Source organism: Schistocerca cancellata, unplaced genomic scaffold (assembly GCF_023864275.1).
Source record: "Schistocerca cancellata isolate TAMUIC-IGC-003103 unplaced genomic scaffold, iqSchCanc2.1 HiC_scaffold_1101, whole genome shotgun sequence".
Lineage (NCBI taxonomy): Eukaryota > Metazoa > Arthropoda > Insecta > Orthoptera > Acrididae > Schistocerca > Schistocerca cancellata.
This window is the reverse complement of record NW_026047100.1, coordinates 424,938-451,856: the sequence shown is the minus strand read 5'-3', so window position 1 is coordinate 451,856 and position 26,919 is coordinate 424,938. Positions and strand designations below refer to the sequence as shown.

The window sequence follows — 26,919 nt, the reverse complement described above, 5'->3', positions numbered from 1 at the left end:
AGGACATATCACACTAACACTCCGTTTATACACTTTCCAACATAACATTCAACAAAACCCGAGGTTTTAATTTCACATTTTGGGCATATGATTAGTGAAACTAAACAATTCAAATTTAAAGGTGTTGCGGTAGATGGTAAAATGCCGTAGTAGTTCAAAGACTTAATGCTGCCAATTTTACTATTCGAATGGTATCTGAAGTAAGTGATCGTTCGACACTAAAATTAGTCTACTTTGCTTATTTTCATTCGCTTATGTCGTGTGGTATTATCCCAAAAGGGTAACTCTTCACATTCAAACAAGGTATTTTTTGCTCAGAAACGGGCATTTCGGGCAATAAATGGTATAAGTTCACGAACCTGTTGTGAACCCCTGTTCATTAGTCTGGGCATTTTGACATGGGCCTCTCACTATCTGTACTCTTCACTGTCGTTTCTTGTTAGCAATATCAGCTTATTCCCAAACATTAGCAGCTTACATTCAGTTAATACTAGCCAGAAATCCAATATGCATTTGGATCACACTTCCTTAACTGTTGTGCAGGAAGGTGAGCATTATACTGCTGCATCCGCTTCTCAGTAAGCTACAACAAGAATCCATAAATCTTAGCAGTAATCCACAGGCTTTCAAATCCAAAGTGAAGCGTTTCCTTATGGGTCACTACTTCTATTCTGTCGAGCAGTTCCATGAAAAGTTAAGCTCTTTCCTATGTTACATTATTGTTTGCGTTTACTCAAACTTATGGCTTGACTTTTTTCGGTTTCATAAAGTTTTTATTTTATGTGTTTTACTTTTATGTCGTAATTTAATGTTCTGACACGTTCCATGAAACGGGACATTTGACCCTCAATTTGGTCCTACGGAACTAGACGTGAAAATAAATAATCAGTACAACATAATTTTACGTTCACCAACAGCACCTACAACGTTTAGATTCACCAAGCAATTTTGACACTACAACCGCTAGATCGCCGGCAGAAATGAAAAAACATTAGGTGTTCATTAAACATTAAGTATTCTGACAAATACGATATGTGACGAAACCGAACGGCAGACACAAGAAGCACATGTTATTGTGCCTCTTACATGTATTCACCATTCTTAGAAAAGTGGTTATCGCCAACACGAACGTGCATCGTTTCCCTTTGAATTCATTCTGTAAGTGCGACAGACGGGCTGGTAGCGTGTTGATTTACAGAATACCTAATAATAAATCAATACATCAATATACAGATCTAAAGGCGGCACTGTATTTACAATGTACAGCCGATACTTTTATAGGCCGGTACGTCGATACTTTTTCCGCCGATGTATTCATATATCGATAAATTTTTCGACATGTGAGCCAATAATGGTATTTTTTTAAATACCGTTACGTCGGATTCACGATGTTTTTAAAAATATCAACAGTCATAGTGCCTAAGCACTAATATATTTTTTTTTTCGTCATCAGTCTACTGACTGGTTAGATGCAGCCCGCCACGAATTCCTTTCCTGTGCTAACATCTCCATCCCAGAGTAGCACTTGCAACCTACGTCCTCAATTATTTGCTTGACGTATTCCAATCTCTGATTCCTCTACAGTTTTTGCCCTTTACAGCTCCCTCCAGTACCATGGAAGTCATTCCCTCATGTCTTAGCAGATGTCCTATCATCCTGTCCCTTCTCCTTACCGGTATTTTCCACTTATTCGCTTCCTCTCCGATTCTGCGTAGAACCTCCTCATTCCTTACCTAATTTTCAACATTCGTCTATAGCACCACATCTCAAATGCTTCGATTCTCTTCTGTTCCGATTTTCCCACAGTCCATGTTTCACTCCCATACAATGCTGTACTCCAGACGTAAATCCTCAGAAATTTCTTCCTCAAATTAAGGCCGGTATTTGATATTAGTAGACCTCTTGGCCAGAAATGCCTTTTTTGCCACAGCGAGTCTGTTTTTGATGTCCTCCTTGCTCCGTCCGTCATTGGTTATTTTACTGCCTAGGTAGCAGAATTCCTTAACTTCATTGACTTCGCGACCATCAATCCTGATGTTAAGTTTCTCGCTGTTATCATTTCTACTACTTATCATTACCTTCATCTTTCTCCGGTTTACTCTCAAACCATACTGTGTACTCATTAGACTGTTCATTTCGTTCAGCAGATCATTTAATTCATCTTCACTTTCACTCAGGATAGCAATGTCATCAGCGAATCGTATCATTGATATCCTTTCACCTTGTATTTTAATTCCATTCCTGAACCTTTCTTTTATTTCCATCATTGCTTCCTCGATGTACAGATTGAAGAGTAGGGGCGAAAGGCTACAGCCTTGTCTTACACCCTTCTTAATACGAGCACTTCGTTCTTGATCGTCCACTCTCATTATTCCCTCTTCGTTGTTGTACATATTGTATATGACCCGTCTCTCCCTATAGCTTACCCCTACTTTTTTCAGAATCTCGAACAGCTTGCTCCATTTTATATTGTCGAACGCTTTTTTCAGGTCAACATATCCTATGAAAGTGTCTTGATTTTTCTTTAGCCTTGCTTCCATTATTATCCGTAACGTCAGAATTGCCTCTCTCGTCCCTTTACTTTTCCTAAAGCCAAACTGATCGTCACCTAGCGCATTCTCAATTTTCTTTTCCATTCTTCTGTATATTATTCTTGTAAGCAGCTTCGATGCGTGAGCTGTTAAGCTGATTGTGCGATAATTCTCGCATTTATCAGCTCTTGCCGTCTTCGGAATTGTGTGGATGATGCTTTTCCGAAAGTCAGATGGTATATCGCCAGACTCATATATTCTACACACCAACGTAAATAGTCGTTTTGTTGCCACTTCCCCCAATGATTTTAGAAATTCTGATGGAATGTTATCTATTCCTTCTGCCTTATTTGACCGTAAGTCCTCCAAAGCTCTTTTGAATTCCGATTCTAATACTGGATCCCCTATCTCTTCTAAATCGACTCCTGTTTCTTCTTCTATCACACCAGACAAATCTTCACCCTCATAGAGGCTTTCAATGTATTCTTTCCACCTATCTGCTCTCTCCTCTGTATTTAAACAGTGGATCCCGTTGCACTCTTAATGTTACCACCGTTGCTTTTAATGTCACCAAAGGTTGTTTTGACTTTCCTGTATGCTGAGTCTGTCCTTCCGACAATCATATCTTTTTCGATGTCTTCACATTTTTCCTGCAGCCATTTCGTCTTAGCTTCCCTGCACTTCCAATTTATTTCATTCCTCAGCGACTTGTATTTCTGTATTCCTGATTTTCCCGGAACATGTTTGTACTTCCTCCTTTCATCAATCAACTGAAGTATTTCTTCTGTTACCCATGGTTTCTTCGCAACTACCTTCTTTGTACCTATGTTTTCCTTCCCAACTTCTGTGGTGGCTCTTTTTAGAGATGTCAATTCCTCTTCAACTGTACTGCCTACTGCGCTATTCCTTGTTGCTGCATCTATAGCGTTAGAGAACTTCAAACGTATCTCGTCATTCCTTAGTACTTCCGTATCCCACTTCTTTGCGTATTGATTCTTCCTTACTAATGTCTTGAACTTCAGCCTACTCTTCATCACTACTATATTGTGATCTGAGTCTATATCTGCTCCTGGGTACGCCTTACAATCCAGTTTCTGATTTCGGAATCTCTGCCTGACCATGATGTAATGTAATTGAAATCTTGCCGTATCTCCCGACCTTTTCCAAGTATACCTCCTCCTCTTGTGATTCTTGAACAGGGTATTCGCTATTGATAGCCGAAACTTGTTACAGAACTCAATTAGTCTTTCTCCTCTTTCATTCCTTGTACCAAGCCTATATTCTCCTGTAACATTTTCATTCTACTCCTTCCCCTATATTTTTATGAGGCCTTAAACGCTTTCTGACGCATTCGTGACAATGCTATATAGCGTTAGAATCAGCCGACTCATTTTAAAACAGTAACTATCGTGATTTACCTATACCAAAATCTCATTTTCACGCCATCAGTTTCTAAGTCTCGTAACGCAGAGACAATTGGGCGCTGAGAGTCAAAGAAATTTTGACCTACTGAGACATTGAGTTTGTTATGACTTGGCAAGACAGCCAAGCCACTATGATTGGTAGCCGAAAGGCACGCGCTAAGCTCACGCAGGCTGGCGTGAGGTCTGGAACAGTTATAGGAGTTGAGTCTAGTAAACAAGGTACGTAGCTTCTGGAATACTAAACTTTAATTCATAATTGGTGAACATCTCTCTTGACTGTACATGCTTCACAAGATAAATGGCAATTGATAGTGGCGCCTTGCTAGGTCGTAGCAAATGACGTAGCTGAAGGCTATGCTAACTATCGTCGCGGCAAATGAGAGCGTTATTTGTCAGTGAACCATCTCTAGCAAAGTCGGCTGTACAACTGGGGCGAGTGCTAGGAAGTCTCTCTAGACCTGCCGTGTGGCGGCGCTAGGTCTGCAAGTACTGACAGTGGCGAAACGCGGGTCCGACGTATACTAGCGGACCGTGGCCGATTTAAAGGCTACCACCTAGCAAGTGTGGTGTCTGTCGGTGACACAACAGAGTTGACATCTTGCAGTAATTGCATTCTGTGGTGACTTCCTCCGATAAGAGATGTGATCAAAAAGTAAAGGGAATTTCTCAATTTCGCTGGCATTATACAGCTGGTTTTTAACCTTTTATTATCTTTTACGTACACATTTTCCGGATCTCTGTTTGCACTTTCAGCTGTTTTAATATTTAGTTTATTGATACAGCTGAAAATGTTACACGTACTTTAGAGTGCTGCGCAAATTTTTACTTTGGAAAAAGATGGATCAGAGAATTTGTATTAAGCTGTTCTTGAAAAATGCAATAAAGTGCAGCACCCCATTCGAAATGTAGACTGTGGATTTTGACGAATCTGCTGTGAGTGTGACAAGAGTTTATGAGTGGTATAGACGTTTAGAAGAGGGTCGAGAAAGCACTGAAGTCGGCGTTCGCCCTTGACGCTCTAGCACAACAATTACTGACGTCAACGTGGACGACGACTCTGGAAAACAGCCGGAACGTCATCAGAGAGATTTCTGACGAATTCGGCATATCTTCTGGCTCATGCGAAGCAGATTTTTTGGATATTTTTACTATGAAACGAGTATCAGCAAAGTTTGTCCCAAAATTGTTGAATTTCGACCGAAACGACGTCGCGTAAACATCGCTCAGGGATTGGTAAATGACGTCAACAGGTATCCAGAACTTGTAATGAAGATTATAACAGGTGACGATCAATTGGTATAGGACGATGACGTCGGAATGATGGCCCAGTCATCCCGATGGAAACTGCGTGAAGGCTGAGCACCAATATGAGTTCGACATGTTCGATCATATGTGAAACTGCTTCATATTGAATTCCCCGATTACAATAGGACAGTGCATCATGACTTCCTGCGTTATGACCGTACGATCAGTGTTACCTGGAAGTTACGCGCCGTTTGCGTGAAACAATCAAAATAAAAAGATCAGAATTGAGGCAAAATAATTCGTGGAAACTACATCACGATAATGCTCCCTCTCATATCTGAATGCAAATTTGTGATTTTTTTAGCAAAAAACAGTACCGTTATTTTGCCTATTGGTCGGACTCGGTCACCTGCGAATTCTTTCTATTCCCGAGGGCGATCAAAACCAGGAAAGAACGTCATTTTGCCACTATCGATGAGATAAAAGCAGTATCGATGAAGGAGCTGAACACCATAACGAAAAGTGAAGTTCCAGATGTGCTTCCAAGAATGGGAAATGATCTGGCAAAAGTCTGATCTATCTGAAGGGGATTGCTTTGAAGGGGACAAAGTTGAAGTTGAAGAATAAATAAAATTTCTTTAAGAAAAACAGAAATTACTTTTACTTTTTGATCACTCATCGTACACACAATGCTGATGCCAATATGGCCACCGAGGTTCAGCAGTCGCGGTATCGTATAATAATCCCCACCCTCACTGAAGTGAGATACTGTCAATTAGCGGTGATCTGATGACTCGAATCAGAACGACTACTTCATGGTACGGCCTGCTACAGAGATAGTAGAGTAGTCTACAGTCTATTCACCGACAGCTGGGACGAAACATAAACAGTATCACGTGAGCGACTACGCTCGTTTCCAGAGAAATCATTCGCTACTCACGTGATACGTAGGGCTGTGGAAAATCCTTGGCGCACGCTTTGCAGCTGACGCCATTCGGCTGGCTGCCGAGCTGTCACAGCGGACCTTGAGAAACCTGGGCAACAATGTACGAAATAAATTTAAACAATAATGTTAAAATAATGTTAAACTGAGTTCATTCTGTCGAAGCAGATTTATTTTCATTCAGGTTGCTAACAAAACGCTCCATTCAAACACAAGTAGTTATTAATTTTAAAAACAATACCAGTAATAATAATGATAAAGGACGAAACAAGGTTCACTCCGTCGAACTTGAACTGTTTTCATTGAGGTTTATAACAAACCGCTTCTCTCTCTCTCCTCTATAATGCAGTCTAATTCCCACATTTGAGTTTCCACTTTTTCTACGACATGGAGGACGCACTTGTTCCAATCCTCTGCAGTCACTGTTCTTACTGCTTCTAGCAGTACTTAAACTTCCGGCATTTTGTATGTTTTGTTTTTCGCTGCAACATAGCCTTTGATTCTGGCCCACAATAACTCGATGGCGTTTAATTCACAGTGGTACGGAGGAATTCTGAGAACAGTTTTCCCTGGATTCTTCGCCATATCATCTATTGCGTATTCGTTGTGCGCTGTTCTGTGATTTTTAACTATATCTAGAAATTCTTTCTTCAACATACCGTCTTCGAAATCGATGTTGTTAGATTTTAGTCACTCTGATATTTCATGCTTATTGGAATTCGCAATGGGAACTTTTTCTTTCAGCCGAGAATGGTACGGCGCTTTATCAAGAACAATAATTGCAATTTCCTGAAACCGAAGAACATCTTGAAACCACTTCTCGAAGGTTTCGGCGCACTTCTCCTCATGATAATCTTCACTTTTCTTGGATTCGAAAGTCCACAAACATCCTTCAACGAACCCTTCTTTGCTGCCAATGTGTGCGATAATCAGACGTTTCCCTTTACCTGATGGGCCCTTGTTTCCGCTGGATAATCCGGACAGAAACGCTTGTTTTGAGGAGTTTATAGTGTCATCTACCCAGACGTAACTTCGGGTATGTCCTGCGTTCACCCACGTCTCTTCCGAATGGTAAATGGGTCTGCTTCCATCTCTCAACCGTTTAATGGTTCGAAGATAACGCGGCCTCCATAAAATGATGCCATCCCTGTCTATCATCATGCTATCGCGCCCACGCCGGACATATTCAAAATTAATTTCTCTCAATAACTTACAAAATGTAGTTCTCCGAAAATTGCCCAGATCTGCATGTTCGTTCGCGACTGTAAGCACTTTGTCAATTGTTGGCAATTCGTTACGAATAAAAAAAAATTAAAAAATTCGTGCACTTTCCTTCGCATCGCATTTCTAGCGAAGTCATCAACACCTTCAGAAAGTTTCTGTCGTAATTTTCCTTTCTTGCGAGACTTCAAAGTGTGTGTGGCCTTGTACTCACTTATCACACGATACACTGAAGAACGTCCAACAACTGTAGCTGCAGCTGTTTTCGAAACAATGTCACTCACCAGCTGCTCTGGGTGTAACAGTTCCGTTTTATACACATTAAGCACCACGTGCTTCTCAGAAGAACTTAATAATTTCCTCTTTGTTCTCTTCTTTGCGGGACTCAGAACTGACACGTCGACCTCGCTCGCTGAATCCGTGGACGACACAATAGGACAGCCGTATGTGACGCTAATGAAATAAGGGAATATTTATATTAAGAAATCATGCGATGCTATTGGATGCGCACATAAACAGTGAATGCTCAGCGTGACTACAAACACATATTCTTACTCTAAATATCAACAACTAGTCTTACAAGCGTATTTACAGGTGAACTTCAGATATCCTGAAATCGCCGCTGTACGACACCCACTAACGAGCTTACACCTGCAACTAAGACGGCCACATTGACTGAGCGCAGCGTCTGCGAACCGCACAATCCATCGCTCATAAAGGACAAACGGTTGCACCCACCGCATTCGAACAAACTAAAACATTAAATTCAAACCTTTCTGAAACTTTTCTCGCTTATACCCGCACAAAAAATTTAAAGGGGAAAAGTTTGTCGCTTACTGTGTTTCGGATGATGATTTGGATCAAATGACTCTGAGCACTATGGGATTTAACTGCTATGGTCATCAGACCCCTAGAACTTAGAAGTACTAAAACGTACGTAACCTAAGGGCGTCACACAAGACCCAGTCATCACGAGGCAGAGAATATCCCTGACCCTGCCGTGAATCGTACCCGGGAACCCGGGCGTGGGAAGCGAGAACGCTACCGCACGAACACGAGCTGCGGGCTGATGATTTGGTAAAAGTTCTGTATCAGACGTGAGATTTTAATTTATTAACTCACTAATACTGACTCTATTGGGCAGACGTCATCAACATATAGTTGTTGATGTGGTCCTCAGTCCCGAGACTGGTTTGATGCAGCTCTCCATGCTACTCTATCCCGTGCAAGCTTCTTCATCTCCCAGTACCTACTGCAACCTACATCCTTCTGAATCTGCTTGGTGTATTCATCCCTTGGTCTCCCCCTACGATTTTTACCCTCCACGCTGCCCTCCAATACTAAATTGGTGATCCCTTGATGTCACAGAACAAGTCCTACCAACCGATGCCTTCTTCTGGTCAAGTTGTGCCACAAACTTCTCTTCTCCCCAATCCTATTCAATACTTCCTCATTAGTTATGTGATCTACCCATCTAATCTTCAGCATTCTTCTGTAGCACCACATTTCGAAAGCTTATATTCTCTTCTTGTCCAAACTATTTACCGTCCATGTTTCACTTCCATACATGGCTACACTCCATACAAATACTTTCAGAAATGACTTCCTGACACTTAAATCTATACTCGATGTTAACAAATTTCTCTTCTTCAGAAACGGTTTCCTTGCCATTGCCAGTCTGCATTTTATATCCTCTCTACTTCGACAGTTATTTTGCTCCACAAATTGCAAAACTCCTTTACTACTTTAAGTGTCTCATTTCCTAATCTAATACCCTCAACATCACCCGACTTAATTCGACTACATTCCATTATCCTCGTTTTGCTTTTGTTGCTGTTCATCTTATATCCTCCCTTCAAGACACCATCCATTCCGTTCAACTGCTCTTCCGAATCCTTTGCTGTCTCTGTCAGAATTACAATGTCATCGGCGAACCTCAAAGTTTTTATTTCTTCTCCATGGATTTTAATACCTAATCCTAATTTTTCTTTTGTTTCCTTTACTGCTTGCTCAATATAGAGATTGAATAACATCGGGGAGAGGCTACAACCCTGCCTTACTCCCTTCCCAACCACTGCTTCCCTTTCATGTCCCTCGACTTTTATAACTGCCATCTGGTTTCTGTACAAATTGTAAATAGCCTTTCGCTCCCTGTATTTTACCCCTGCCACCTTTAGAAATTGAAAGAGAGTATACCAGTCAACATTGTCAAAAGCTTTCTCTAAGTCTACAAATGCTAGAAACGTAGGGTTGCCTTTCCTTAATCTGTCTCCTAAGATAAGTCGTAAGGTCAGTATTGCCTCACGTGTTCCAGTATTTCTACGGAATCCAAACTGATCTTCTCCGAGGTCGGCTTCTACTAGTTTTTCTATTCGTCTGTAAAGAATTGGTGTTACTGACCAGAAGTCTTGTTCCTCCTGCCACCGAACTTCACTAATTCCCACTATATCTAACTTTAACCTATCCATTTCCCTTTTTAAATTTTCTAACCTACCTGCCCGATTAAGGGATCTGACATTCCACGCTCCGATCCGTAGAACGCCAGTTTTCTTTCTACTGAAGGCAATTATAAAATTATTTTGCTGTGAGACACACAGTTTAGGAGATATGGCGTGATAAATATTGAGTCACGCGAAAAAACAACTTTTCCTGAAAGCGTAAATATTTCTCGTTTTCAGTGACAATAAATTTAAATGAAAAGTAAAAAAAAAGGTGTCGGAAGGTAGTTCTCGGATCACTTTATCATGTTCAGGTGCCAAATTATAAAAAACACGACTCACATTTTTTAGTTTCTGACGCCCCTTCCTTGTACACCCCTCGAAGACAGCGCTGTGGTCACGCGCCTTGCCATGTTTACAGTGCGTCTCTTGTTTCGGTGATTGAAGTTTAGTGGCAATTAACGTCGCGTCCTGTGTGTGTGCGCACGCGCAGTCGGCAGCAGCACGGCGAGCAGTGCGCGGCTGGCCAGCGACGCCGGACAGGTGCGCCGCGGCGGCCGCTCCGCGCTGCTACTCTGTTGCCGCCCTGCGGGGGGCGGCGGCGGCCACAGCCCGTGCCGCTGCCCCCAGACGTCCCCCGCCGCCATCTCCGCCTCCGGCCGCAGCCCGCCGACCCCGGCGGCCTCCACCGCCGCCGCAGCCGCCGCCGCCTCCGCCATCTTCGCCCGCGGCAGCGTGACGCTGGGCGCCGCGGCGGCCGCTGCGGGCGTCGCCGCCGTCTGCCCGCTGTCACCGCCACAGAGGGCGAGAGCCGCCACACAGTGAGTCTCTCTGCGCATCCGCCCCTCTCTCTGTGGGAGCGCCGCCGTGGGAATATGACAGGTGTCGTCCTCAAACTCTGGCCAATCCACCGAAGTTCGTTCACATACTCAAACTAGGGCGTGCACACACACACACACACACACAGACACACACGCAAAATTCAGAATAGCAACTGCAGGCTGAAATAACTCGAAAAATATTGTCTTATTTCAGCCTAGAGACACCGCACAGGACACTGATATTTGCAGACGTGTCGATAGAGAACAATGAAAGCCAACAGATGCTGCTATTTGGTCCTCTGACGAATCTTCAGACTTCATATGGTCTCCACGATTGACGCCACACAACTTTTTTTTACGACTCTTTTGTTATCGGAGCGCCTGTTTGCAGGCATCTATTTCTTCTCTGTCCTGTCGGTTTCTATTGGCAGATTGTTCTCAATTGGTGGGATTCAAGCATTCGCTGCAGTTGCTGCAGTCAAAAGATTTCTGTAATTTAAACATATATTATGATGTGGGCGCCCCATTTTGTGTGATCCTTCGCATCTCCCAAAGTAAAAGAGAGAACAACCCATTATGTGCTACAGAAACTCATTTCTGGCGCCTCTATGTGTCTTGAGTAAGATGGTATGGGGGCCCACGTTTCGCTTCCACAGATATTGCATCTACATCTACATCATACTCCGCGAATCATCTTATGGTGTATGGCGAAAGGTGCTTCTTGTGTCACCAACTGATCCGCCATACCCTGTTCCACTCGCGAATGGCGCGTGGCCAGCGTGATTGTCGCTAATCCTCTGTATTAGTCTAATTTCTCCAGTTGTGCCTTCGTGATTATTTCGCGAGATATGATTCACGACCCCGCCCTCTTGTGACTCGGGCCTCTGGAGTTTGCTAAGCACCTCGGTAATCCTCTCCCGCAGAATGAACGCTCCTGTGGCGACACACGCCGCTCTTCGTTGGACCTTCTCTGTCTCCTCCATCGCTCCTTTCTGGAGGATCCCATATTGATGAATAAGATTCAAGACTTGATAGAACAAGTGTCTTATAAGCCATTTCCTTCTTAGATGAGTTACGTTCCCTTAAGACTCTTCCTTAAACCTCTGTCTGGCTTCTCATTTTCGTACTATAATAGTTGCATATGACATGGTAATATGGGGCGATAAAGAGGCAGATGTACAGTTACAACTTCATGCGTGGAAGGAAATAATGAAAAGGTATCGATTAAAAATAAATAAAGATAAGAGTGAAGTAACGGTATTTGGAAAAGACAAAGGGATCAACGGGAATATTCCTTTGAATAGAGAACCCCTCAAAGTGGTAGACAGTTTCACTTATTTAGGGAGTGAAATATCTAGTGATGGAAGAATAACCAACGAAATTAATAGGGGGTTACAGAAGAGAGGCAATTTCTGCCAAACAATAAAACATCTGATTTGGAATAAGGAAGTTTCAGAAAAAGCTAAACTTCTTATTTATAAGAGATATTACTTCCTGTTGTCACCTGTGGAGCAGAAACATGGGCAATGGCAGAAAGGGAATGGAGCAGACTGCAAGCACAGGAAATGAAATTTCTCGGAGCAGTTAAGGGAAAAACAAGAATGGACAGAGTAAAGATTGTAGGTATTAGAAAGGACCTTAAACAAGAAAGTATGAGAAGAAAAATTGAAAATAAGAGATTAAGAGGTTACGGGCATGTTAAGAGGATGTGTGGGCAGAGACTTCCCAAAATTATGGAAGAACTGGAGATGGATGGAAAAAGACCTAGAAGGCGCCCAAGAACACGGTGGATAACGGGAGTGTGAGTATCTTTGGAAAGCAGAGGGTGTGACATGGCAGCAAGTGGAGGAAGAAAAGTGTTCGGAGGACGGAGGCAAATGGAGAGGACTCGTCAGCACCCAGACCCGGCAGTAGCTGGTGCGTTATCCGAATACAACTACAACCACTTAAGATTGCTATGGATAGTTACTTTTGGATATTTTGCAGTAGATACTGCTTCCAGCAGTTTGTGATGTTCAAAAAATGTGTGTGAAATCTTATGGGACTTAACTGCTAAGGTCATCAGTCCGTAAGCTTACACAGTACTTAACCTAAATAATCCTAAGGACAAACACACACACACACACACCCATGCCCGAGGGAGGACTCGAACCTCAGCCGGGACCAGCCGCACAGTTCATGACTGCAGCGCCTTAGACCGCTCGTCTAATCCTACGCGGCAGTTTATGATGAATAGCGTAGTTGTTCATTCGTGGATTTCTTTTTCTGTGTACGTGCAATGTGTTACATTTATTTACGATGAGCGCCAATTATTGGAGCCTGCACCATTCACCAATCCCCTGTATTTCACTCTGCAAATCGATACTGTCTTCTGGCGTTGCTACTTTGTTATAGACAAACGCATTATGTGAAAACTGTCTTAAAGAGCATCCGATGATTTCTGCTAGATCTTTTATGTACTTTGTAAACAATGATAGTCTTATCACACGTCCTTGAGGTACTCCGGAAATTACCCTTACATCTGTTGATTTTGTTCCGTTAACGGCGACATGTTGAGTTTGAGTGATATTATCGATACTGCACACACCCGATCTAATTCGAATCTTTTTCCTGTCTTATTTATATGCTTCATTTGTGTAAACACCTACATGTCTAGTCACCGCATGTGTTGGAGAGTACATCAGCAACCACCACAATATCCCGTTTATTATTTCAGTTGGTAACGGTACGTGGGACGGATGAATTTTGGCAATTTTTCCCTCATTTTTGTTAGCGTTTACTGGCGATATATTTGTGTGACAGACATTGATTCTCTTGATCGTGTGCCACTGAAGTTTGGGAAGAGTCAGCTTGGTACTCTCACCCAAACTGACTGAACCTGCTTTGAAATGAGTAGCCTTTCTTCGATCCTCTATAACTCATCCACTTGTAACCAACTTTCGGGCAAAGTCTGTGTGCTTTATTTGCTACTTTAAGATGGAAGACTCACCCGACGATTATCACATGCACTTTTCGATCAATAGTTTCCGGACACTTGTTAGTCGACATCAGTGTGAGGTGTGTTCGCTCTTCGCCATAATAACGGCATGAACACTCGTGAGGACACCTACAGCGAGGTGCTCGAATGTCCGTGGAGGACAGGCCATCCTCCCTCAGAATCCGAAACCACTGTGATCTGGAGTGAAATCGACATACTTGCTCATCCCAAACGTATTTCATTGAGTTTGGCTCGGAACTCTTGGCAGGCGTGTCCATTGTCGGAATGTTTTCGTCTGCAGACCACAGCAGACAGTGATTTATGACAGGTTGATGCAGACAATTATAGCCGCCGAAATGATCCTCCAGTGAAAAGATTACACAATATTGTGAAATGTATTCATATCCTTCAACATTTAGCTTTCTCTTAAGAACAATAAGGGGACGATATCCTAACTGTGAGAAGAAGAAATGACACTTCACTGTTGGCGCTTCACAAGACGGCAGGTAACGTTAAAGTTCTCCAGGCAGTCGCCTAACCGAAATGCTTCCATCATATTGACACAGAATATAGTGTGATTTATCACTTCAAATGACTGGTTTACAGTGATCGACTGTGCAGATACATAATTGTGCTAAGCATCGCTGAGCACTGACTACAGAAATAATGAGTTCTTTATTAGGAGCCGCTCGACCACTGTAGCCCATTCTTCTTAACTGAATACACACAGTAATTATGCTTGCTTGACTGCTGGTAGAACTTTGGAAGTGACCAGTGATTCCTTCCGCTGGTTTCTTGCGACTTCTTATAAAAATCCTCCTCATTGCTAGACAGTCATGTTCGTCAATGTATGTGGTCTGTCTGGCCTTGGTACATCAGTGGCTGCTCCTTCGCGATTCCACTTCACAATCACAACAATCGACTTGCGCAGCTTTAAAAGGATTGTTATGTCCCTGGTGCATTTTTTATTCAGCTGACAAGAAATGACTAGTTCACTTTCGACGTCACAGAACTCTGCTGGCTATCACTGCTACTCTATTGACAACACACAATACCCCCACCCCCTCTCCTTCTATAATGGCGTATCCGGCTCTCATGACACGTAGTGGGGAATTCCGCATTACATAGGTATGTCCGGATGCTTTTTATGAGGAAAATTACTTCGTCTTAAACAGGAGTCATTTCTCCCTTGGTCACCATCGCTTGATACGCACCTTGCTGCCTCAAGTGGAAACTTTGGGCTATTTGACAACTAACTAATCCTTCTGTCTTCTTTAATAGCCACTATGATAAAAATGTAAGTATAGTGCCAATAATGCAGAAACAGATTGAATACACATTTCTTGCGTGAAACGATATTTAGTTTTTTATATCAAATAGTTATGGCTAAGTATCTTTAGTGTTTCAGAAGACAGTAGCGCTAAACTACGAGACGTACAGAAGAATGACACTTACCAGTGGATAGAGGATCTCCCCTAGTTTTCATCTAGCATCACACGTGATGAATATACGTTGATTCACTTATGACACGGAACGCGACAATATTGTAGTCACACTCATGCCATACACACGCCAACACGTCCGGGTTGATATCAGCGACCGCATTACTTATCCTTTCTTGTAACTGTTCCAAATTAAGTGCCAGTGAATGAAGGCACACTTGACTTAAAGCCGGTGACCACTTTCGGTACTAAGGTAATCACTAACTCCTAAAACAAACTGTCGTGGAGCACTGTCTTGTTGCAAAATGAAGTCTCCACTGTCTTGCTATAATTGTGACGTAAGCCATTGTTGTAGCATGTCCAGGTACACGAAACGAATAAGAGTTTTCTCCGCTAAGAAATGCAGTTCATAAACGTTTGAAGAGAACAGGGCTCAAATTACATTAATTTTAGGTATGATATGAATGTGATCCACAATTTGCTCTGGATGTTCTGTGCCCCAAACATGCACGTTACCGTGACTGACCTACCCAGACACATGAAAAGTCGACACGTCACCGAGAACTAACGTCTGTGGAAGACATTCTTCCTCCAGCAGCATCTGCAAGTCTTTGAAAACGTCAAAACAAAACTCGTTGTCGCGAGTAGCCGGAGCATGTAACAAGTGCAAAATGGTATGATTTTGCGGAGAATGCATCGGACGGATAACTGCGGTACAACAGTTCCCAGCTGACACGTGTCGTCCATATCTTCAGGCTCCTGGCAAATGATTCCCACACACGCTCCAACTTTCCAACTTCTCTGCTGACCGGCCAGACTGAACTGTTTTCTTCGCACCAAATAAGCTGCCAGTGTAACGGATTGTATTGTACTATCCTTGGATGGCTACCTTTTGTTGGAGCTTTCAAATGTTACTTGGTGCTAAATCATAACTGGAGCGTGAAAACTGACTCCCATTTAGCGAATTCAAGAACTCAAAACACAGGCATCGGTCCACTGCACGCCACGTTCTGACACGCCTTAGTAACGGGCTCTGCATCTACTCTCGAGATGACGTTCACCGCATGATAAACTGTGTCCCACCAGTAACGCGAGCTGAAAACTTGGAGACCTACTCTAGACACTAGCATGTGTCATTTTTACACTACTGGCCATTAAAATTGCTACACCAAGAAGAAATGCAGATGATGAACAGGTATTCATTGGACAAATATATTATACTAGATCTGACATGTGATTACATTTTCATGCAATTTGGCTGCATAGATCATGAGAAATCAGTACCCAGAGCAACCACATCTGGCCGTAATAACGGCCTTGATACGCCTGGGCATTGAGTCAAACAGAGTTTGGATGGCGTGTACAGATATAGCTGCCCATGTAGCTTCAACACGATACGACAGTTCATCAAAAGTAGTGACTTGCGTATTGTGACGAGCCAGTTACTCGGCCACCATTGACCAGACGTTTTCAATTGGTGACAGATCTCGAGAATGTGCTGGCCAGGGCAGTAGTCGAACATTTTCTGTATCCAGAAAGGCCCGTACAGGACCTGCAACATGCGGTCGTGCATTATCCTGCTGAAATGTAGAGTTTCGCAGGGATTGCATGAAGGGTAGAGCCACGGGTCGTAACACATCTGAAACGTAACGTCCACTGTTCAAAGTGCCGTCAGTGCGAACAAGAGGAGACCGAGACTAACCAATGGCACCCCATACCATCACGCCGGGTGATACGCCAGTATGGCGATGACGAATACACGATTCCAATGTGCGTTCACCGCGATGTCGCCAAACACGGATGCGACCACCATGATGCTGCAAACGGAACCTGGATTCATCCGAAAAAATGACGTTTTGCCATTCGTGCACCCAGGTTCGTCGTTGAGTACACCACCGCAAGCGCTCCTCTCTGTGGCGCAGCGTCAAGGGTAACCGCACCCATGGTCTCCGAGCTGATAGTCCATGCTGCTGCAAACGTCGTCGAACTGTTCGCGCAGATGGTTGTTGTCTTGCAAACGTCGCCATCTGTTGACTCAGGGATCGAGACGTGGCTGCACGATGCGTTACAGCCATGCGGATAAGATGCATGTCATCTCGACTGCTAGTGATACGAGGCCTTTTGGATCCAGGACGGCGTTCCGTATTACCCTCCTGAACACACCGATTCCATATGCTGCTAACAGTCATTCGATCTCGACCAACGCGAGCAGCAATGTCGCGATACGATAAACCGCAATCGCGATAGGCTACAATCCGACCTTTATCAAAGTCGGATACGTGATGGTACGCATTTTTCCTCCTTACACGAGGCATCACAACAACGTTTCACCAGGCAACGCCAGTCAACTTCTGTTTGTGTATGGGAAATCGGTTGGAAATTTCCTCGTCTCAGCACGTTGCAGGTGTCGGCACCGGCGCCAACCTTGTGTCAATGCTCTGAAAAGCTAATCATTTGCAATTTTAATGGCCAGTAGTGTATGTACGTCTCATATTTTTCAAGCAGGTGCCCTGTCATTTGGTGTTACTGGGGTGACAAAATCTTTCACTTGAAGCAGTACTGGTCATGGAAATAATGATTTGAGTTCCTCCCCTTGACGCTTCCAGGGGTTGCAGTTTGTGTGTGGGCACAGTGCGTTTTCCGATTTGAATCACAGTGTGACCTGCCATGTTGACAGGGGCCCTGACGCAGTGTAGGTGAAGCCGCCAGCCAGGCAGTTGCTGCTGGTGCTGCCGCCCGTGGGTCCCACACCGCTCGCTGCCCATAGATCACACCAGATCATAGAGGGGGCCGGCTGGTGTCAGCGGTGTGTCACCAGAGGGATGCGTCCTGCGGGATCTAATTGGTGAGTATGCCGCAAGTCTCAGAAGCGGGAGCTCAGCTGAAGTGTCTGGTGTATTTAAACGGATTACGCTGTAGCTGTCGACATACGACAGGGGGATGAATTCTTTTTGGACGTAATTAGCTAAGTACCCAGCAGTACCAGGGTATTTATTTATTTCAGTCTTCCTTAAATACGTTTCCTCCTTCCCCCTCCCTCTCTGCTATCTCTCATCCACCCCCTCGCGGTCCATCTCCTCCTCTTGCTTCTCTGTATCTATCTCCTCCTGTCATTCTCTCGGTCCATCTCGTCCACCCCCACTCCTGCCCCACCGCTCTCTATCCATCTCCTCCTGACCCTCTCCTCCCCCCTCTCTCTCTGTCCATCTGCGTCTTTCTCTTCTCTTTTATTTCTCTGCCCATCTCCTTCTCTCCCCTCTCTCTCCTATATTTCCTCCTGTTTCCTTTCTCTGTCCGTCACCATCTCTACTCCTCTTCCTCCTCTTCCTCCTCCTCTCTTTCATCTCTTTCTCCCTCTCCTCTATGTACATTTCCTTTCCTTTCTCTGTCCATCTCCTCCTCTTTCCTTCCTCTGTCCGTTCCTACACTGCTCTCTCCCTGTCCGTCTGCTGCTCTTCCCTTTCAGTCAGTTCCCCCACCCCTTCTTTCTGTTCATCTTCTCCTCAACTCTGTGTCCATGTCCCCCTTTCCCTTAGCTGTATATCAATCTCCGCTCCTCGATTCTCTCTACACTTTATCGTCACCATCCCTACAGCAGATTGCTCATTCTTACCACATAGTATTTCGAGATGGAAAGTAATACGTGTACCAAGTTTGGTTGAAACTGATATAGGGGTTAAGAGGAGCATTTTACGCAATCCTTTAGCCATGTGTGCACATACACTCCATGAGAAAACCACTCACCAGGAAGAAATCATCCAAATGGTACGGGAATCAGTATATGCGACGTACATGTGCAGACCACAAATTATTACAAAAATGGTTCAAATCGCTCTGAGCACTATGCGACTTAACTGCTGAGGTCATCAGTCGCCTAGAACTTAGAACTAATTAAACCTAACTAACCTAAGGACATCACACACATCCATGCCCGAGGCAGGATTCGAACCTGCGACCGTAGCGGTCGCTCGCCTCCAGACTGTAGCGCCCAGAACCACACGAGCACTCCGGCTGGCAAAATGATTACAGTTCCAGAAAAAATATATGATTCCTTCAAGAGAAAGAGCTCGACAAATTCAGCTTCCTAGTAATGCAATGATCCACCTACGGCCATTGTGTAAGCTGTTATTCGGCTGACCATTGACTGATAGAGTTGTTCGGCAATTGATTGATAGACTTGAGCGATGCATTCCTGAGGCATAGCGTGCAAAATTGAGTCTAACCGGCCCGTTAGATCGTCAAAATCCCGGGTTCCTTAAAGGGAACTGCCCATAATGGTCTAAACCACGTCAGCTGGGAAGAGATCCGGCGATGTAACTAGCGAATATAGGGTTTGGCAAGCGCGAAGCCAAACAGTAGAGACTTTGTCGTTCAGATAGCGACAAACATCGGTGCTCAATGAGGAGATGCCCCTTCTTATTGGAAGACGGAATTCTGATAACCATCAGTCTGCTGTGGTAACAACCATAACTGCAACGTTCGAGTATAAAGGTAGGAGTTACCCGTCACATTTTTGCGACAGAAGAAAAACGACCCACAGAGCTTCGTCTGCGATATTTTACAGAAAACAGTAACTTCAGTGAATCTCTTTCGTGAGGATATTCAGTGCCATCCACTCTCACATTGTGGCGATGAAAGTTTCCAGATTAATGGAAGGCTGCTTCGTCCCTGAATGTCAGCTTAGAGGTGAAATGTTTAGCCCCAAGTGCTTTCTGAATTGTGAAACAAAGCTGAACATTCCGGTTTTGTTTGTTGCACGAGTCGCGGATAGTACGGTTTGAAAAGTAACCATCGTCGCAAAATTTTCCTACATTCTGTTCTGCGGTATTGCAAGTTCCTGGCTTTCGTGGACCATTGATTTTTTGGCCTGTGTGCGAATCTTTCCCTAGTCCTCTCCACAGTTGCATCTGGCACACTTGGTCTACCAGTACTTCTCTGTTTACAGAGGCAGCCAAGGTCCCTAAACTATCCATACCAACATACAACGCACTGTTTACGTGCCGAGTTTTTTCCATAATTACTTCCGAAGGCACGCTGAATTGTTATCACGGATAAACATCTTACATATTCGTACACAGAAATTCTGTCCTTCCTTTGCCGCCTTTTTGTCACGGCACTCTATTCGTTACGCCAGCTAGTGGGCGCAATGCGAACACGACGAGTTTACGGCTCTGTTCATGCATCAGTGCTAAATGCCCATGTATTAATTGTAAAAATATACACTCCTGGAAATTGAAATAAGAACACCGTGAATTCATTGTCCCAGGAAGGGGAAACTTTATTGACACATTCCTGGGGTCAGATACATCACATGATCACACTGACAGAACCACAGGCACATAGACACAGGCAACAGAGCATGCACAATGTCGGCACTAGTACAGTGTATATCCACCTTTCGCAGCAATGCAGGCTGCTATTCTCCCATGGAGACGATCGTAGAGATGCTGGATGTAGTCCTGTGGAACGGCTTGCCATGCCATTTCCACCTGCCGCCTCAGTTGGACCAGCGTTCGTGCTGGACGTGCAGACCGCGTGAGACGACGCTTCATCCAGTCCCAAACATGCTCAATGGGGGACAGATCCGGAGATCTTGCTTCTAGAGCACGTTGAGTCGCACGGGATACATGCGGACGTGCATTGTCCTGTTGGAACAGCAAGTTCCCTTGCCGGTCTAGGAATGGTAGAACGATGGGTTCGATGACGGTTTGGATGTACCGTGCACTATTCAGTGTCCCCTCGACGATCACCAGTGGTGTACGGCCAGTGTAGGAGATGGCTCCCCACACCATGATGCCGGGTGTTGGCCCTGTGTGCCTCGGTCGTATGCAGTCCTGATTGTGGCGCTCACCTGCACGGCGCCAAACACGCATACGACCATCATTGGCACCAAGGCAGAAGCGACTCTCATCGCTGAAGACGACACGTCTCCATTCGTCCCTCCATTCACGCCTGTCGCGACACCACTGGAGGCGGGCTGCACGATGTTGGGGCGTGAGCGGAAGACGGCCTAACGGTGTGCGGGACCGTAGCCCAGCTTCATGGAGACGGTTGCGAATGGTCCTCGCCGATACCCCAGGAGCAACAGTGTCCCTAATTTGCTGGGAAGTGGCGGTGCGGTCCCCTACGGCACTGCGTAGGATCCTACGGTCTTGGCGTGCATCCGTGCGTCGCTGCGGTCCGGTACCAGGTCGACGGGCACGTGCACCTTCCGCCGACCACTGGCGACAACATCGATGTACTGTGGAGACCTCACGCCCCACGTGTTGAGCAATTCGGCGGTACGTCCGCCCGGCCTCCCGCATGCCCACTATACGCCCTCGCTCAAAGTCCGTCAACTGCACATACGGTTCACGTCCACGCTGTCGCGGCATGCTACCAGTGTTAAAGACTGCGATGGAGCTCCGTATGCCACGGCAAACTGGCTGACACTGACGGCGGCGGTGCACAAATGCTGCGCAGCTAGCGCCATTCGACGGCCAACACCGCGGTTCCTGGTGTGTCCGCTGTGCCGTGCGTGTGATCATTGCTTGTACAGCCCTCTCGCAGTGTCCGGAGCAAGTATGGTGGGTCTGACACACCGGTGTCAATGTGTTCTTTTTTCCATTTTCAGGAGTGTAGAACCTTAAAAACGAATGAATCATATATAGTTGCCGTGTATATACATCTTGAAAGCTGTGGATCTGAACGTCGTATCGTTTCCGAAGTGATCTCCGAGGGCGGCACTGCTGGAATCCCAAAGAAATACTTTACTGGAACAAGCCGTCTTCCAAAGTAAACAGGAGAAACAGCAGTATCTGCTGTCATGCTACATCCAACACTGTGGCATTTTGGATGTGACACGGACACAAGTGATTAATTAACGACGATGCATCGATGCATGGTTCTCAGAGAACGAATATCCCACACCTAAGGCACGCATGAGAAGGGCGCGATCTGGAGGCTTGATATTATGAGTTTTGCCTGTCCTTCACTCGAATGTCAGTCACCCGACGTCCACCTCAAGGTCTGCCAACATCCGAGTCACTTAGGGCTTAACTTGTCCAAATCTGACATGAATCATCGTCACTTACCTGTTGTATAACTTCTATTCAATGTTGTGATCACCACTCACCACATTACACACTGTTGTGTTACTCCCTACAATCTGGGAGCCCTATATGGGCAAAAGGCTGTTAATATGTATACAAAAAGAATAAAGATGTGTCATGTAAATAAAGATGGTTTTATTTAAAAAGTTTTTTTGAATTTTCACATAAAATGATCGGAAACATTACTTTCCAACATGCATTCATAGATCGTGCTCAGCTAACTACCAGAATTTAGATACCGTAGCTCTGTTAGAGTTACTGTATATTTTCTCGTTTTATACTGTCTGACAATCGTCTTTTGATTGTTGATTAGTATTTTCTTTCTCTTTCAGAAATGAAGACTCCAGAGTTCTTACGTGACGTGTACTGCATTTCAAGTGAAGTTACAAAAAATTACTGGACGGCGACATATCACACTCCTGCAGCATATACATTCTCAAGACAAAATCCTTAAACACTGAGGATGGACCCAAGAAAATACAAGAACTATTTTCTACCTACGCAGATTAGCTGTGCCTATCGTAGCGGAGTATATTCTACATATCTGGCTTAGGATGTACTAATCTCGTAAGTCAAAGGCATTACATTCGGAACCTGCAGAAGATCAATAAATTCTTGAATTTTTCTCCGTCGTCAGTGGACATTTGTTGATGGTTGCATCATTAGGGAATGCTTATTTTTATACAGTTTGGTAATCCAAAGAGCCATCAGCGTTCCGTAACTTATCAAGGTACACAATCGTTGTTGAATCCATTGGCCTACAAATGAATTTTGTGCTGATGAAAATGAGAAGTGTAAAAGAAACAAAGCATTCCGCAAACGTTCAAACACTGGAACCTTAACAAGCAGTGACACTTAAATTTTCCAAACTTGCTAAAAGAGACGCTGTTTCTACTTTTCAGCTCTTTTACTTTGTATCTGACTTACAAACGCTGATTTTAGAGTATCTGATGCTAGTGAAAAGCACTGGTCTGTTATTTGTAAGATGTCAGTGTATTTTCAATAAAATACAGTTTTTAGCGACGTTATAAAAAACTTTGTATTTATAACCCTGTATTCACCTGACCAAAAGTCTTGTTCCTCCTGCCACCGAACTTCACTAATTCCCACTATATCTAACATTAACCTATCAATTTCCCTCTTTAAATTTTCTAACCTACCTGCCCGATTAAAGGATCTGACATTCCACGCTTCTAACCGTAGAACGGCAGTTTTCTGTCTCCTGATAACAAGTAGTGAAGGGAGACGACAGTTTAATAGTCATGGGTGACTGGAATTCAAGCGTAGGAAAATGGAGGGAAGGAAACATAGTAGGTGAATATGGATTGGGACTAAGGAATGAAAGAGGAAGCCGCCTGGTAGAATTCTGCACAGAGCATAACTTAATCATAGCTAACACTTGGTTTAAGAATCATGAAAGAAGGTTGTATACATGGAAGAACCATGGAGATACTAAAAGGTATAAGATAGATTATATAATGATAAGAAAGAGATTTAGGAACCAGGTTTTAAATTGTAAGACATTTCCAGGGTCAGATGTGGACTCTGACCACAATCTATTGGCTATGCACAGTACATTAAAAATGAAGAAACTGCAAAAATGTGGGAATATAAGGAGATGGGACCTGGATAAACTGAAGGAACCAGAGGTTGTACAGAGTTTCAGGGAGAGCGTAAGGGAACAATTGACAGGAATGGAGGAAAGAAATACAGTAGAATGGGTAACTTTGAGGGATGGAATAGTGAAGGCAGCAGAGGATCAAGTAGGTAAAAAGGCGACGGCTAGTAGAAACCCTTGGGTAACAGAAGAAATATTGAATTTAATTGATGAAAGGAGAAAATATAAAAATGCAGTAAATGAAGCAGGCAAAAAGGAATACAAACGTCTCAAAAATGATATCGACAGGAAGTGCAAAATGGCTAAGCAGGGATGGCTGGAAGACAAATGTAAGGACGTAGAGGCTTAACTCACTAGGGGTAAGACAGATACTGCGTACACGAAAATTAAAGAGACCTTTGGAGAAAGGTGAACCACCTACATGACTATCAAGAGCTTTGATGGAAACCCAGTTCTAAGCAAAGAAGGGAAAACAGAAAGGTGGAAGGAGTATATAGAGTGTCTATACAAGAGCGATGTTCTTGAGGACAATACTATGGAAATGGAAGAGGATGTAGCTGAAGATGAAATGGGAGGTATGATACAGCGTGAAGAGTTTGACAGAGCACTGAAAGACCTGATTCGAAACAAGGCCCAGGTAGTAGACAACATTCCATTAGAAATACTGACGGCCTTGGGAGAGCCAGTCCTGACAAAACTCTACCATCTGGTGAGCAAGATGTATGAGAAAGGCGAAATACCCGCAGACTTCAAGAAGAATACAATAACTCCAATCCCAAAAAAAGCAGGTGTTGACAGATGTGAAAATTACCGAACTATCAGTTTAATAAGTCACAGCTGCAAAATACTAACGCGAATTCTTTACAGACGTATGGAAAAACTTATAGAAGCCGACCTCGGGGAAGATCAGTTTGGATTCCGTAGAAATGTTGGAACACGTGAGGCAATACTGACCCTACGACTTATCTTATAAGAAATATTAAGGAAAGGCAAACCTACGTTTCTAGCATTTGTAGACTTACAGAAAGCTTTTTACAATGTTCATTGGAATACTCTCTTTCAAATTCTGAAGGTGGCAGGGGTAAAATACAGAGAGCGAAAGGCTATTTACAATTTGTAAAGAAAGCAGATGACATTTATGAGAGTCGAGGGGTATGAAAGGGAAGCAGTGGTTGGGAAGGGAGTGAGTCAGGGTTGTAGCCTATCCCCGATGTTATTCAATACGTAAATTGAGCAAGCAGTAAAGGAAACAAAAGAAAAGTTCGGAGTAGGTATTAAAATCCATGGAGAAGAAATAAAAATTTTGAGGTTCACCGATGACATTGTAATTCTGTCACAGACAGCAAAGGATTTTTAAGAGTAGTTGAAAGGAATGGACAGCGTATTGAAAGGAGGGTATAAGACGATCATCAACAAAAGCAAAACGAGTGTAATGGAATGTAGTCGAATGAAGTCGGGTGATGCTGAGGGAATTAGATTAGGAAATGAGACACTTGAAGTAGTTTTGCTATTTGGGGAGCAAAATAACTTATGATGGTCAAAGTAGAGAGGATATAAAATGTAGACAGGCAATGGCAAGGAAAGCGTTTCTGAAGAAGAAAAATTTGTTAACATCGAGTATAGAATTAAGTGTCAGGAAGTCATTTCTGAAAGTATTTGTATGTAGTGTAGCCATGTATGGAAGTGAAACGTGGACGATAAATAGTTTAGACAAGAAGAGAATTGAAGCTTTTGAAATGTGGTGCTACAGAAGAATGCTAAAGATTAGATGGGTAGATCACATAACTAATGAGGAGGTATTGAATAGAATTGGGGAGGAGAGGAGCTTGTGGCACAATTTGACTAGAAGAAGGGATCGTTTGGTAGGACATGTTCTGAGACATCGAGGGATCACGAATTTAGTATTGGAGGGCCGCGTGGAGGGTAAAAGTCGTAGAGGGAGACCAAGAGATAAATACACTAAGCAGATTCAGAAGGATGTAGGCTGCAGTAGGTACTGGGAGATGAAGAAGCTTGCACAGGATAGAGTAAGTTAAAATTGTCTTTAGATGAAATGTAACAATTCGATGAAGGTAGATATATTGGGCAAAAGTAAAACTCCCCCTCCTCACAACCTTGGAACCCTTGCCACCTGCTACTTCTACATCAACATTTCCTGTCCCTGAATTTTGATCTCTCTCTAAAGGTAACTTGACCTCTTCTCCCGAGCCTACTTCAGTACGTAAAGTGAGCGGACTGGTAAACATACAAGAATTGTGGCATGAGACGTAGGCATCGTTATCACTGGATGAAGGGCAGGACGCTGAGAACCATGTTTAACTTCAGGCAGGGACGGCACAAATGAACGATTGTTCACTTTCAGACAGTAGAGGAAAATTATTATTCTAATATATTGCAGCTACGAAACAAGTGTTATCCGACAATACTCAGCAATCACTATAATTTCTCCCTCAAGAATTCAGTCTGTGTAAAATGACAGATAAGCTTACTGAAATGATAACTGCAGTCATTTTAACCTAATGAAGCAGGCACGGTAGCTCAGCGTGTTCGGTCAGAGGGTTAGCTGCCCTTTGTAATAAAAGAACTGAGTGAATGGATCAACAAGGAACACTGGGTGTTCGTGTTGTCCCCATCATTTCATCGCCATCATCATCATCATCATCATCATTTGTAACAGTACCTAGATTGGATTTAAAAAAAAAACTGGACCATATAAAAATTGGATCTTTGTATGGCCGCTGTTGACTCCGCAGTTGGGTGCCCCACAAACCAAACATCATCATCATTACAGTGTATTTCGGCCGCTTACTTCTGTACATCAGACCATCAGATATGTATAATGGAGGAAAAGCAACATACATCAGAAATTTAAATACTTTTAACGAAAGTGGCATTAGAAAGTTTTGCTCAGTGGAAACGCCCATACGCTTAAGAATACTAGCAGTATTATGTTTTGCTCAATGAAGAAGTTGCAAGTACCTGCAGCAAAAGTGTAAGTTAGCAACAAATTCTTTGCAACAGTAATCTGCTCCAACTCTTTCCGTTGCCTTTCCCATGAAAGTTCGGAATTCACTTCCGTACACTCAGTCTCCCACATGATTATAGTAAGAAACTTCTTTCTGAAACGTAGGTATATATTTGACACTAACAGTCTGATTTTAACTCCAT

General features: G+C 43.7%; 1 long non-coding RNA gene across 1 annotated transcript; it reads left to right on the top strand.

The window, feature by feature from the left end:
• Positions 1–10,512: 10,512 nt before the first annotated feature.
• Positions 10,513–23,043, top strand: LOC126155894 (uncharacterized). The gene is made up of 3 exons (XR_007533321.1): positions 10,513–10,623; positions 17,720–17,887; positions 22,466–23,043. It is a non-coding gene; the product is annotated as an uncharacterized LOC126155894 (long non-coding RNA).
• The last annotated feature ends 3,876 nt before the right edge of the window (positions 23,044–26,919 follow it).